Raw genomic sequence first — 13,538 nt, 5'->3', positions numbered from 1 at the left:
CATATGAAAATTTTTCTAAGGAAGACTTGTTACCTCCACAGTCAAGATAAGGGGTTTTTCTAAAGATGGCTTTGAAATATCAGGTATAAGTTGAGAGCCCGAAGCAGAAAATCCTGGGTGGAATTTCTATCCTGTATCACTCTTCAACACATCTCATGACAATTCCCACAAACTCTCAGCTTGGTGACTCTCTGTATTTGCTATGGAGAAGGAGAAGTAAAATATCATCTGATTCTCCTTTAGGTGTGCAGAACACATGAACACTTTGGAGCTCCCCTCCCCTGTCCTGGGGACATGGTGCAAGCAGGGAGCCCTGTGATTACACCCCCCATGGGTCTGTGAGCTACATTCCCCCTCCCAGCAGCAGGGAAGGGCATCAGTGCTGAGAGACTTACATTTATTGTTAGAAGGATTGACTGAGTGGGAGAGATACAAAGAGGATTTCGACTTTTGCAAGCTAGGCCTGAGACTTCTAAAGCTGCACTCCTGGAGTGCTGGATTTGAGGCACTAAAGCCTCAGTGACAGATTTTGTGCATCCGAAATTTCCCTCTACCACATATGCATCTCTCATCCAAGCACCTCACACAAGGCAGCTGTGGCATTTTCCCAAGTGCATTATTTAAATGTATACTGGGGTTTTCAATCTCATGATTTTACTGGCAGACCTTCACAAAGCAACTGTCTTTCCTCAGGCCCCAGCTGCCTGTCCCTGGGATTAGATAAGGTGCTCGGTTTCCGTTTCCTAATAAAAGCAAGTTGCTCCCCTGAAGTCATGGAGGAAAGCTGGGCACAATGGTTTGCCTTTTGTCACAGCCTCTCCTGAGACACTCAGATCCTGCAGCCTGGCATCCTGTGAGTGCCAGACACACAGCCAGCTTCCTCTGGGAGCTGCTGCTCTCTGGCTGCTTGATCTTGAGCAAACCAGTTTAAGGTTAATCCCATTATGGCAAGGCCATGGTTCAGCCCTGCCCCGACAGCTGTGCAAGTGGAGAGGGGGCTCCAGGATAGGTGAGGAGCAGGGGTACCTCTGGGCAGGGGGATGCTTGGTCTGGGCTGCAGAGCAGACCCTGGAGCCAGCTGAGCAAGGAAAAAGGAAGGGATGTGCTTTCCAAAATGAGCTGCTGCTGTCCAGCTGTCTTCTGTGGAAGACCCAGTGTTCATTACAGCCATATTTCACATTCCAAAAAAAAAAAAAAAAGAAGAAAGACCTCCCAAGGCTTTTAAATGTGGAATATGTGTCTCTTGTAGGAAAGTGCCAAGAAGCTCAATTATTACCCTGTTAATTCCTTCTGCTTGTTGTTTCTCTGTGAAGAAAAACACCACCATCCCTATTCCTATCCCAGCACAGAGTTACATTCCCTCCATGACACTCTTCTCACTTTTACCCCAAATGGCCCAAGCTACTATGTGCAGATGCATCTCTGGGGTATAATGCTGTCTCAAAAGCATCAAACTAAATGAAAAAGCCAAACTCTCTCCAGACTTAGCTTCTCAGGAGTGAATGTTGATGTTGCATTTGGGGGAGGGGGGTGGTAGATCTGGCACAGCTGACAGTGCTGTGTGGGTGGTGAAAGATGGTTTTTTGTTTCAGAGGTCTCTGATGTTTCACAATACTGTTTTTTCTGGTTTGGAGTGAAAAGCAAAGGTCAGTGACAGAAGTCAGGGTGCATGAGCTGGCATTTGCCATCTGAGACCAGCCATCAGATGCCACCATTTCACCAATTTTGCTCTGTGAAGTTGTTCTTCCCTGGAAGAAAGGTATGGGAAAGAGATCCACTTGAAACAAGAAAGGAAGAGTACCAAGACACTGCAGTGAATGCCCAGGAGGCTGTCCCTCAGCTGGGGATCACAATCAATCAGTCAAAATATTCCTGAAAAGAGCCTTTTAGTGCAGCACCACTATAATGTTTAGCTCCTTGTCATGTGGTATCTTTCAGAAATTATCTCTCAGTTAAAATATTAAGGATGATCAGTAAGAAGAGGACTGATGTATTGCACCCACTTTACAGGCTGGGTGATGTGGCCTGACACTACTCCAGCATACACAGCTGGGATGACAAGAGGTGCCAGGGCATTTTTATCTTAGGGATGACTGAAAAGTAAAGTTATATTAGTTTTAGGCTTCACTGCTTTAGTAGTTATATATCACTCTTCTCCCAAGCACCAGTGGTCAGCAAACATTTATCTTCTGTATTTTGCATCTTTCTCCGTGAAATCTTGTTTTGGTTGGATTTACTGCCCCAAAGGCAGTCATTTTGGTTCTTTGATACTGGGCAGATACAGGAGTGCTCTGCTCAGCATCACTGTGCATTTCCATTCCTTGAGGACAATTTTATGTAATACTGCTAAAGACACCATGACATTACTACTGGGATTGGCCCACCTCCCCCATAAAACCTGAGCAAGAGAGCATTCAGGTTGCTGGAGCATTGATTTAAACTATTTGCTAACACTGTTACAGCAAAAAGACAGTACTGGAAAAAAGTGAAAGGTGTTGTACATTAATGGGTAACAAAAGTGGATTAACTTTTAAAAAACTACTAGACCTTTCTCTAGTCCCAGCTTGAGGACACTGAGCACATGAACTTTGCCCGCCTTGATCCCTGTCACACAGAGCACTGCAAATACTCTTCTGGTGCAGTGCTCTCAATTTGTATTTGTAAATTCATACAACACCATTAGAATACATTTTCCCAGAAAAGAATATGTAAGGCACAGAAAACTCTGGAAAAAGGCAGTTGTAGTATTTCTGCCATCTTCATACTACTTGTAAAGTCTTGAATTGTCAGTGTAAGGCTTTCCTGCAAGCTGCACAGAGATTGCAGCTGTTTCTAAATGAGGCAGAAATGGTAAATGGCAGATTAAAGGTGAGCATCTAAGTCCCAAGACATTTGACCAGGTATAGTTTATGTTTGGGCAGGCATCAAATTGTGCTTGGCAGCACAAGTAGGCCCATTGCCTGACCTCCATAATGGCACTGGGGCCATGCCATGGCTTTGCTAGGGGGTGCAGGATTATGCCTTGGTTCCCAGGACTGTGGGGAGACTGGCGCCAGGCAAGACAGAACTGCTTTTGTGTGAACAGTGCAGAAGTGCAGAAAAAGCAAACCAAGCCACAAGGCAGAAAGGGGGCTGCACTCAGCCCCAGGGAAGGGGATGGCAAACTGCAGCTGGGAAAGAGGGGCTGAGAATCAGAAGAAAGTCCAGAAAACAAGAATGATTACACAAGCTGCATTCACAGAGAATGAGAGCTTTGCTTAATATTTGTTAGTGCAGAGCAGTGGCCTTCAACTTTTTTCTGTTTATGGACTAAGGCAGTACTTCTAGGGGAGGCACAGAATACAGATGTGATAAATGTCTTCCAGTTGGTTAAAAAATGGCTGCAAAAGGGAAAGAATGTGCTCCTCTCCATTTTCTGTGGGGGTCAGGCATAGAGAAGCTTCTACTGAAGTAAGTAGATCCAAGTTAGCAGCAAAACCACCACTACTGCTGGCAGGGCTGGACTGCTGAGGACAGCATGTCATCCCTACCACCAGGGGCTTTTACAGAATCATAGAATGGTTAGAATTGGAAGGGATGCCAAAGATCAACTCATTCCAACCCACCTGCCATGAACAGGGACACCTTCCATGAGACCAGGTGGCTCCTATCCAACAGTACTTCCTGGTGAAGCACATCATGGGTAATCCCAGAACTGAAATGAAGGGAAAATCAAACTAATCACACAAGTCTGGCACCTTGAGCAAGGCACAAAGTGCTGGGGATCATTTCCTAAGTGAAGGAGCTCACAACTTCTCAATACTTTTTTCCAAAACTTGGGGGAAAAATATTTCTGGAAAGAACTGTGCTATGAATAGAAACTCATTGAATGGGTAAGAGGCAATCATGGAATTAATCATCAGGGATTCGTGAGGCAGCACAAGGCCAAAAGTCTGGTGGCTTTCATCTCCAAAAGCACGTCATGCACTCGTGGACCGTCATCTTCCCCTCATAGTCCCAGCTGGAGCTCAGGAATGAATTGCTCATGCTTTCATCTTGAGAGCTCTTCAAACAAAAGGGCCTTGAGCCTCCAAAGCACCAGCAAAAGCCCATAGTGCCTCTTTCCCTCAGTGATCTCAAGGCTGAATCCACCCCGTGCCTTGCTAAGCAGCTGTTAGTCACTCTCTGAAACAAAGACCATTCCTGGGATGACGACGGGAGTGCTGTCTGTGAGCAGACATGGAGAGAAACAACAGCCCAAACAGCTCAACAGCTGGATTTGCCTGTGGTAAGATGTTCTCCCAGCAAGCTCAGGAAGGAGCTGTTATTTGGAAGCACCACATGGAATTCCACATGTGACATTTCAGCACTGCCTGCAGGGAGGGGGCTGAACCTGAACACACAATTTCCTCTGCTTTTGGCCCTGACCCTTGGGTCTGGGATTTCTCAGTTCCACCAAAATGCCTTTTGCAAGTGATTAAATACTAAGACAGCTCAAGGTTGTGTCTCCTAAGTGAATTAATTTTTTAAAAAAGAGGATTTCTTTGCCTTGCAACAGGGTGGGAATACTTGGATGAATGTCTAATTTTGTTCTATTAAACATCCAAAGCAGAAGAAAATCTCGAGTTAAAAAAACTGCCTGTAGGCAGGCATAACAACTCACAGCAATATTATTCCATTTCCTAAAGTTATTCACAATCCATTGAAAACAAGAACTGCTATGTCCCCACAATCAGTTGACCTTCAGCCTTGGTGTGTGGATTTAGATGCCATTGTTTTAGTCACAGCAAGAAAAATGAATTGCATTGTTGCTGTTCCAGCTGTATTTCTGGGAAAATGCTTGCATGGGGTGTACCAAACAGAAGCCTCAAAGGAATATTATTTTCCTCAGTTAAAAAAATAATATATATATATATATCTTGCCCTTTCAACCCTTGATGAGTCAAGCAGCTTCTTTCTGACGCAGGTAGAGAGAAGCCTGGAGGAGTTAAAAACACACACACAGGGCTGCTTATCTGTACATACTGCATACAAATTATTGAATTTACATCCCAGCACTGGATTTCATATCCAGCACTCACATTTATTTACCTTAGATATTTTCCTCTCTTCTCTGAAGGTGATGTTCAAAATAATTGTGACAACCCCATCTCTTTAGGTAGTGGTTTAGGATGAATCCATGTCTGGCCACTGTGTTATTGGGAAAAATCCTAGGAGCAAAGCACCCCCCTATGGTGCAGGTTGTGCCAAGGCAGGGAAGGCAAAAGAAAAGGTTATTATCCTGAAGATCCAACAAGAATCCTCAGATGTTTTTTTGAGAAAAGGAGTATTTCATTGCCTGATCAGTGGGAATTTCAGTCATCAGGAGAACTGTAAATCTCCTTCAGAAATATGTCCCTATTTACAAAGAAATTAAGGACTGTTTTTTACTGTCAGTAAACTTGGCAGCAATAACTCTATTGATTTCAACAGTGAAATATAAGCAATAAGCTCCTTGCTGAGTCAGAGGGCTTGAAACACAGGCTGTCCTCATGGCTACTTGGATTTCCCCTGGAAACTTCCCTCTGCACCACTTATCAAGTCCAAGTTTGCCTGGGCACATGAGCATAATGCCACAGGACAGAGGCCAGGAACAGGAAGGGGAAAACCTTGAGGACCCACAGGGAAGTTCAAAACAGAAGAACTTCTTGGTGTTTCACTGCCAAGACCTCAAAAAGAAGTACTGTTTTTGCAGTTTCCTGGGTGCTTTCCCCCAGTACTTTCCACCATCCTGTAATGGGGAGTTCATGGACAGCCTTTCCTGCTGGGCAAAAAGAGAGGCCCCAAGGGAGGTACCTGGGTTGGGGTAAAACAACAGCAGTGAAAAGAGGTCATGATTAGTTCCACCAGGCCTAAACACGATGCTGCTGCCATCATGAGGACCAGTTGGGATTTAGTCCCATCCAGTGACCTTTCCAGTGTTGCATTCCCTGATCTAAAATTAGCCCTCTCATCCCTTGCACACAAGCCCTGTGCCAGCCTGGATACAGCCGTGGGTGACCGGATAGGATCTACCAGCTGAGCATTGGTGAGGACAGGCATGGCCCAGCCCCAGCTCTTAAATATGGATGAGCACATTCCTCTCACACCACGGGAACTCCTGGGTGTCAGGAAGCACACAGGGTGGTTTTGGCAGCTCCTGGGCCCAGCTGACAGAGCAGCTCTGTCAGGACACCCAGCCCCGTGCTGGGCAGCCCAGCTGTGCTATCACATCTGGAGCACTGAGCCACACTGCAGACAGCACAAGTGTCCCCAACTTAGAGAGCTCTATTTAATGCAGGGGTACTGTAAGAAAAGCAACTTGCATCTTGGAAGCACACACAGAAATTTTTCTGGCTTCACAGAGAGCTGCCCCTTGTGTCTTCATGCTTAAACTCAAAGGCATTAAGAAGCTGTAAACAGAGAAGCAGTGTTTATAGAAAGAAACAAGAGTAAGCTGGTATGAAGAAGGACTATGGGATGCTGGAGTACCTTTAAAATGGGATGCTAAACATAATGCTGCTTTTCAGTCACAGATCCTTGAACCATCTCCAAAGCAGCCATGTTTTTCAGAACATCTGTGCTACAGACAGTTGTGAATCCCCCACAATAGCCTCACCCAAGAGCTCTTCCAGATCTGCTCCAAACCCCAAGCCTGGTGCTGTGACCCCACAATTTGCCCTTTATTTCCCAACAGGAGCAGGATAGAAGGAAGGAGTTCCCACTCCACTGGGGTGAATTGTGCTTAGAACACTGAACTTCCACACAGGAAGAACACTTCTGGTTTCTTTCAGGTGAAAAGGAAAAAGCTACACCCTTCCCTCAGCACCTGTTGCTCCTCCCCACGTCATCACGTGCCAGATGTTCAGGATGTCCATCAGACTGCAAGCAGCACCAAACACAGGGACAATATCACTCCCTCTGGCCCATGGGGGAGGGTGACTTTTGCCAGGCTATGAAGATGCCTGGCTGAAGGTCCAGGGATAGCAAACTGGGAACAGTTGGCTGCCAGGGCTGCCAGGTCAAGGGGATTTCCCTTCCAGCACGTGATGTCTCCTGCCCGTTGTGAGCATGTCAGGGACAGCTGCCCCCAGCCAGCAATGTCTGACATGAATCCCTCCTCCCTCTCCATGTCAGAGCAACCACAGAAATGCACACCTCCCTTGCTCAAATGCCAGGGGAAGGTGCCAGGGCAGCCCCAGGGACAGATGCCTCCTCCACCAGAATATCACAGCAAGGTGTCAGCAGCCTCAGCTATGACCACTCCTCAAGCAGAAATACCAGGATAGGGATGCAGACCATGCTTGAATACAAGCCCTTTCTTTGATGAAGGTTTAGGACATTCCTGTCAGATTTGAACTCCTGGTTCATTACTCTAGCATGTAGTATCTCTAATGCCAGAAGAAACCAAAATCAGGAAAGTTTTCTGGGGTTATCTTGGTCCAGATATGACCAGAGGAGACAAAAGTATCATCATGTGAGGCTGGTACCCCTGGTAGAAAAGTTCCCCAGAGGAGTTCACACAGCTGAAGTTATCAAATCACAGTTTTGCTGCAGGTCAGACCTCCAACACCAACCTCCTTCAAACAGACCTAGGGAAGAAACAGGTTTTCATCACTTAAAGAGGAAGAAAACAGAGGCAGAACTATGACAAGAGGATGAAGATAAACTGCTGCCAAGGATGTTTCTGCTGAACATGGTTCTGCTTGGCTTTCACATCTGAATTAAAAAATATCTTGAGCGGATCAATCTTCTCAGCACAAGGTCAGGATTCTTCCTGTGGCAATAGGGTCCATGTTGGAAAGGACAAAGTATTTTGCAGGAGGAAGGAAACTTTTTGGATCTGAGAACATTAGGTTAGGTAAGTGCTTTAGTACTTAAATATTTCATATTGGTTGACTTCAAAATCTTGGGCTTACATGTTGCTTTCAAGTAGTAAGATAATACTAGAATTGGCCAACTTGGTTGTTCCCTTTAACCTCAGAGTGAGCTTCCATAGGTGCGAGTGAAAAGTCTGCTCCCCACCTACCACAAAACATAGCCTGCACATGGAATTCTTTGGAGAAGGCCAAAAAGCAGGCTTCAAAGACAGCAGACATCCATCTCTTGGTGTGCTTCTGTAATAATTTTGAAAGCCAAAGGATGTTGTACTTAAAAGCATATACCTTAGGACGTGCATAATTATCAAGGGTTGTGAAGCACAAATGAAAACAAAGTTAGGGCCAGGAAGTAGTTCACTAAATAAGAGGAAAAATGAGAGGTTGTATCCTGTGGTCTCACAGGTGTCTTAGACTGGCTAGAAACAACAGTCCCCTCAGACTGAAAGGTTTCAGACTTGGACCCCAGGAGGTGCTCTCCACTCACTTGCCTTTGTCTAGGGCACCTAGAGGAAGTCCAGTTAGCTGCAGGCTAGGAGGTTCTCACTTCACTGACACATACTGAAACTGGAACAGAGAGTGAAACTTCATCCTAGTGATTTCTTCTATTGTCTGGGAAGTCCTGGGTATCCAGTCTTTGCCCACCACTCCTTGGCTATGTCTCTTACACAAAGCATGGCCTGTCATGGGAACTTTCCCCTCAGTGGTAAACACTGTGTGATGCAATCTGCTGGTGAACTCAGAGCCCCATTGCCCAGACTCTGCTCCTGTCCCTATGCTATGTAAGGCCAGCATTTGGTATATACACATAGCTCTTCTCAGCCTGGTTGCTGATGGAGAAAAAGAAATCCTTTTTATTACTTGTAGTCATCACAAACAGGGGAGAGGAAGACACCTCAATCAGCTGGAAATAATATTGTTGCAAGCTGACCCAAGTGATCAGAGTTAAAATGCACAAAAGTCTTGAAAGCTGGACCCACCTCTTCCAGACCTCCAACCACTTGCTGGCTGCTCTGCCCCAGCTGCTGAGCAGTGACAGTGCCTTTGGAGCCAGCAAGTTCCTCCACAGCTTACTGACCTGTCATGTCCCTGTACTCATGGAGAAGACCTAGGCCCCTTCATAACCTAGCTGACATGGCTCTGGTCTGCAGAGCTGAACCAGCCTTCAGAACTCAAACTTTCATTCTTTTGCTGACCTATAACTTAATAAAGTTTTGAAAAGAGACAGAGAAATGTGGCAGGTGTGATTTCTTGGTCTTTTACCTCACATTCTAATGAGGACCCCAAATCCTCTTCTGCTACCCCTTTCTGCACGTGACCCCACTTCTATAAAACTATCCCACAGTGCACAGAAATAAAAGAGCTATTTCCCAGCACAGGAGGATGAAAAGCAATGAGCTACAAGCAGCTCGTGTCATAGCACATGCAACCCTCACCCCATGCTGCCTCACATGCCTCCCCCAGCACTGCAGGAAGGTCAGCCACCCTAGGAACATCCTTCCCTATTTCCCTCCCCAACATGCTGCACACCCCATCCCACATAGAAAAGCTGCTGGATATTACCTGACCCTGATTTTTCAGTCCAACCCCACACAGAGTATTTACTGACTCTTCCAAGCACCAACTCAGGCCCCCCTACTTGGGCTTTGTGTGCCCCACCAGCTCCAGGAAATAGCCACATATTCCCAGCAGAAGGTGGCAAGGAGTGCCTGCTTACTCAGAAAGCTGCTGCCAGCCAGACTTGCTGCTTTTCTACTCTGAAACATGCACAGCTGGAATTGCTCAGTGCAAATGAGTTGAATTCATAGAAAATCCCACAGGAATGTTACTATCTTCCCTGTCTGACAATAAAGGTAATAAAAACAAGTTTGAACAAAAATCTCAAATACCATTCAATGAATAACCATATTGAATTATTGGACTCCAGGAAGAACATCTTTACCCTCATGACAATCTGCTTCTTGACACACCCTTAGCTAACAATGAGGATAACAGCTTTTCAGGACCCTGAAAGAGGAAATTATAACTGCACTTCAAAAATAATCTCCTTATAAATGCTTCTTGTTGATAGTATCTTCATTTGTACAGGTAGATCTTTCATCGTCTAATGCAAAGGATTCACAACTTTTTCTAGTAGAGACACACCCCATTTGCAGGCTCTTGCTCAGCTAAATTTGGATATTAGGACTGGCAGTAAAATTGACTTTGATGCTCAACCAAGAAGGGGGAAACAATCCTATGCAAGTCACTGTTCAAATGTAAGGAAGCAGCTGCAAAATAAAGTTAGAAATCTCTGAAGCACATCTTGCTTTTAAGTGTAAGTTTCAGGTGAGAAATATATCCTGTGTATTAGAGAAGTGAGGCATAAACCCCTGGATTCCAGGGATTCCAGACTTCAGTTAACTAACTTCTAAGAACTATAAACACAGATATCAGTGTAGCCCTGTCCAATACACTGAGTAGTTACAGAGCACAGAAAAGTTCCTGTGCAGCACTGGAAGATGTGCAGCCTGGTTTAACTTGGTTACCCACTACCCAATATTATTTAAGTAGGTACAAGATACCTGTGTCAGGAATCAGGTTACACAGAAAAGCAATGTCATGCTGCTGAACAGCAGGAGGTCCAAGTGCTGTGATACATTTGGTTTGGGCAAACAAGGGCAGCCAGGGGATGACACACAAACTCTACATTTTCAATTTAAAACCTAATTACAAGATGCTGCTTCTTCCCCTGACCCCACTGAAATTAACTTAAAACAGATGGAGATGAGGCCCAGCAACAGATCCCATTACGTGAATCTAATTTGGATCCCACATAAATCATTCTATACAAACATTTATTCAAGAAAACAACCCAGGATGCTCACAAATCTGCAGCTACATTTGGTGCAGATATATACCAGCTGAGTATCAGACTCTCTTGACTTCCCCCATTCCTAACTGCAAGAGTCTCCTACAGTCAGGGCCCCCAGTGGGTAATCTGGGGATGAGACATTTGTCTGAGCCAAGTGCAAAGATCCTCTGAATATTTAAAAAGAGGTTTCATTGGGTCTGAGATGTGTCACTGAGCCACTTCCCAATGCAGATTCCCAGCACATCTGTGATAGACATCCCTGCATCCTTCAGGGATCACATAATTGAGGATGTGAGGAACCTGCCCCAGGCTCCCTCCTGCATCCAGAACAGCATGATCTGCTTTCAGACAGTCACAAACACTGCCTTCCCAGCCATGCCCAGAGCTCTGTGTGTGTGTGTGTGTGTGTGTGTGTAACCCTTGGACCACACCAGACACCCTGGTTCCTCCCACAAGCCATATTCCTTCACCTCCTTCATGAAAAGGTCTTTGGATGCAGCATCAAGCTCACCTCCAGCTGTCCCCAAACCAGCTCTAATGGCAGATTTCAAACCTTGCTTCCTCTCCCTTTCTCACTGGCAGTGGAGGAGGTGATGAAATGCAGAGGAAGTTTCAGCACTCCAGGGCCAAATCTTGCACTGTTTCCAATGATTTTCAGGCTCATGTGGCACCCAGCATTTCCATCCTGTGACCATGGTTATTCCTGGTCACTGGTTGTCAAGGAGTAAGGGGACCCAACCCTGGGGTAATCCCAGAGGGAAACCCTCTACCCAGCACAGCCAAAAGCTGTCATGACATGAATCAGTGTTTTCAAGATCATGGGTTTGCCCATCAGGGCGGCCCCTCTGCTTCTGCTTCCTGTCTTGGCAGACATTGCTGAGGGTGAGGTTTTTCCCTGCTACCATGGACTTCTTGGAAAGAGTGCCAGAGAGGAAAGGGGCTGTGCCAGCAGATAGGATGCCTGCCAAAAAGCATAGACCAGGAGAGGCATCTGCTCTCCAGCACTGTGCCAGCTCGACTGGGCACCTCCTTCCAGCACAAACCATGGTCCCAGAGCATGTCTGCTGCTGGGGATGTCCCCACACAGGACCTGAGTAGCCTCTCCAAAAGTTTTGTGGCCACACAGGTGCTGAGTGTGGGCATCAGAAGCACCAGGTAAGCTTATCGTTCACACTCACCTTTAAATCCCTGGACCATTTTTTACATTTTGCATCAGACCAAAGCTATCAGATGTAAACCAGAAATTCTCCCAAGCACAGTAACCAGGCACTTGGACTTTCTACCTGCCCCACTCCCTGCCCCACAGCAGCTTCCCAGGAAAGGGGGAAGAGGTAGGCTCTGCAGGACCACAATATTTTGATTTTCTGCCTGTAGAGCAACTGCTTCAACCCAGATCTCATCCAGATGTGTGCAGAAGATGCTTCCCATTGAAGCTATCTAGGGACAGCACAGACCTCAGAGCCTTCAAACCCTCTGCAAAGGCCCCCCACAGCCATTGCTGTCACCCATGCCTTCCAGCCAGCCCCTGCTGTGGCAGCATGCTTCTCCAGGTAACAGGGGAACCACACGCCATGGCCAGGGATGCTGGTGGCTAGAAATCAGGAACAGAAATAAGGAAAATAAGTCACAGGATCATGGAACAGTTTGGGTTACAAGAGATCTTTAAAGGTCGTCTAGTCCAACCTCCCTGCAATGAGCAGGGACATCTTCAGCTACATCAGGTTGCTCAGATTCCTGTCCAACTTGACCTTGAATGTATCCAGAGAGAGAGCAACTCTCACCTCTCTGGGCAACCCGTTCCAGCGTTTTATCACCCTCATCATAAAATATGTCTTCCTTTTCTATCATCTAAATCGACTTTTCTTCAGCTCCAAACCATTACCCCTTGTCCTATTGCAACAGGCCCTGCTAAAACCTTTGTCCCCGTCTTTCTTATAGGCCCCCTTCAAGTACTGAAAGGCTGAAGAAGGTCTCCCATCCACAAGTGGAACACAGATTTTCAGAGTCTTTGGGGTAAGGAAGGCAGCCTGTCCTTTTCAGTCTCTAGGCAGGGAGTCAATCCCCACTCTGAAGGTGCAGGAGGGTATTCATCTCTCCATTCACATTTCCATGGAAAGTGCCATGAGCCCTGCTCTGGGGAAGGCACAATGCAGGACCCAGATACAGACAGCTGTGCTTTCAGTCATGCTCCTCATCCCCAACAGCCTGCTGGTGGCAGTGCCCTGCTCAGAAAGCACAGCTTTCAAGGATCATGGAATATCCTGATTGGAGAGGACCTATATGAAGTCCAACACCCATTTCTGCACCGGACAACCTCAAAATTCACACTGTGTGTCTGAGAGCATTGCCCAAATGCTTCTTGAACTCTTGATACCATGACTATTTCCCTGGGGATCCTGTTCCAGTGTCCAACCACCCTCTGAGTGAAGAACCCGTTCCTGATATCCAACCTAAACCTCCCCTGACACAGCTTCAGCCATTCCCTTGGGTCCTGTCTCTGGTGGCCATCGGGAAGAGATCAGTGCCTGCCTCATCTCTTTCCCTTTGTGAGGAGGCTGTAGGCTGTGATGAGGCCTCCCTAAGTCTTGTCTTCTCCAGGCTGAACAAGTCTAGTGACCTCAATTGCTCCACAGATGGCTTCCCCTACAGACCCTTCACCATCTTTGTTGCCCTCCTTCGGACACTCTCTAATAGTTTTATGACTTTCCTATATTGTGGCACCCAAAACTGCCCCCAGCACTCGAGGTGAGGCGGCCCCAGTGCAGAGCAGAGCAGGGCAATCCCCCCCGTTGCCTGACTGGCGATGCTGT

Source organism: Agelaius tricolor, unplaced genomic scaffold, assembly GCF_023055355.1.
Source record: "Agelaius tricolor isolate 1412-34295 unplaced genomic scaffold, bAgeTri1.0.p SCAF_5, whole genome shotgun sequence".
Classification (NCBI taxonomy): domain Eukaryota; kingdom Metazoa; phylum Chordata; class Aves; order Passeriformes; family Icteridae; genus Agelaius; species Agelaius tricolor.
Note: the sequence above shows the minus strand (reverse complement) of the source record.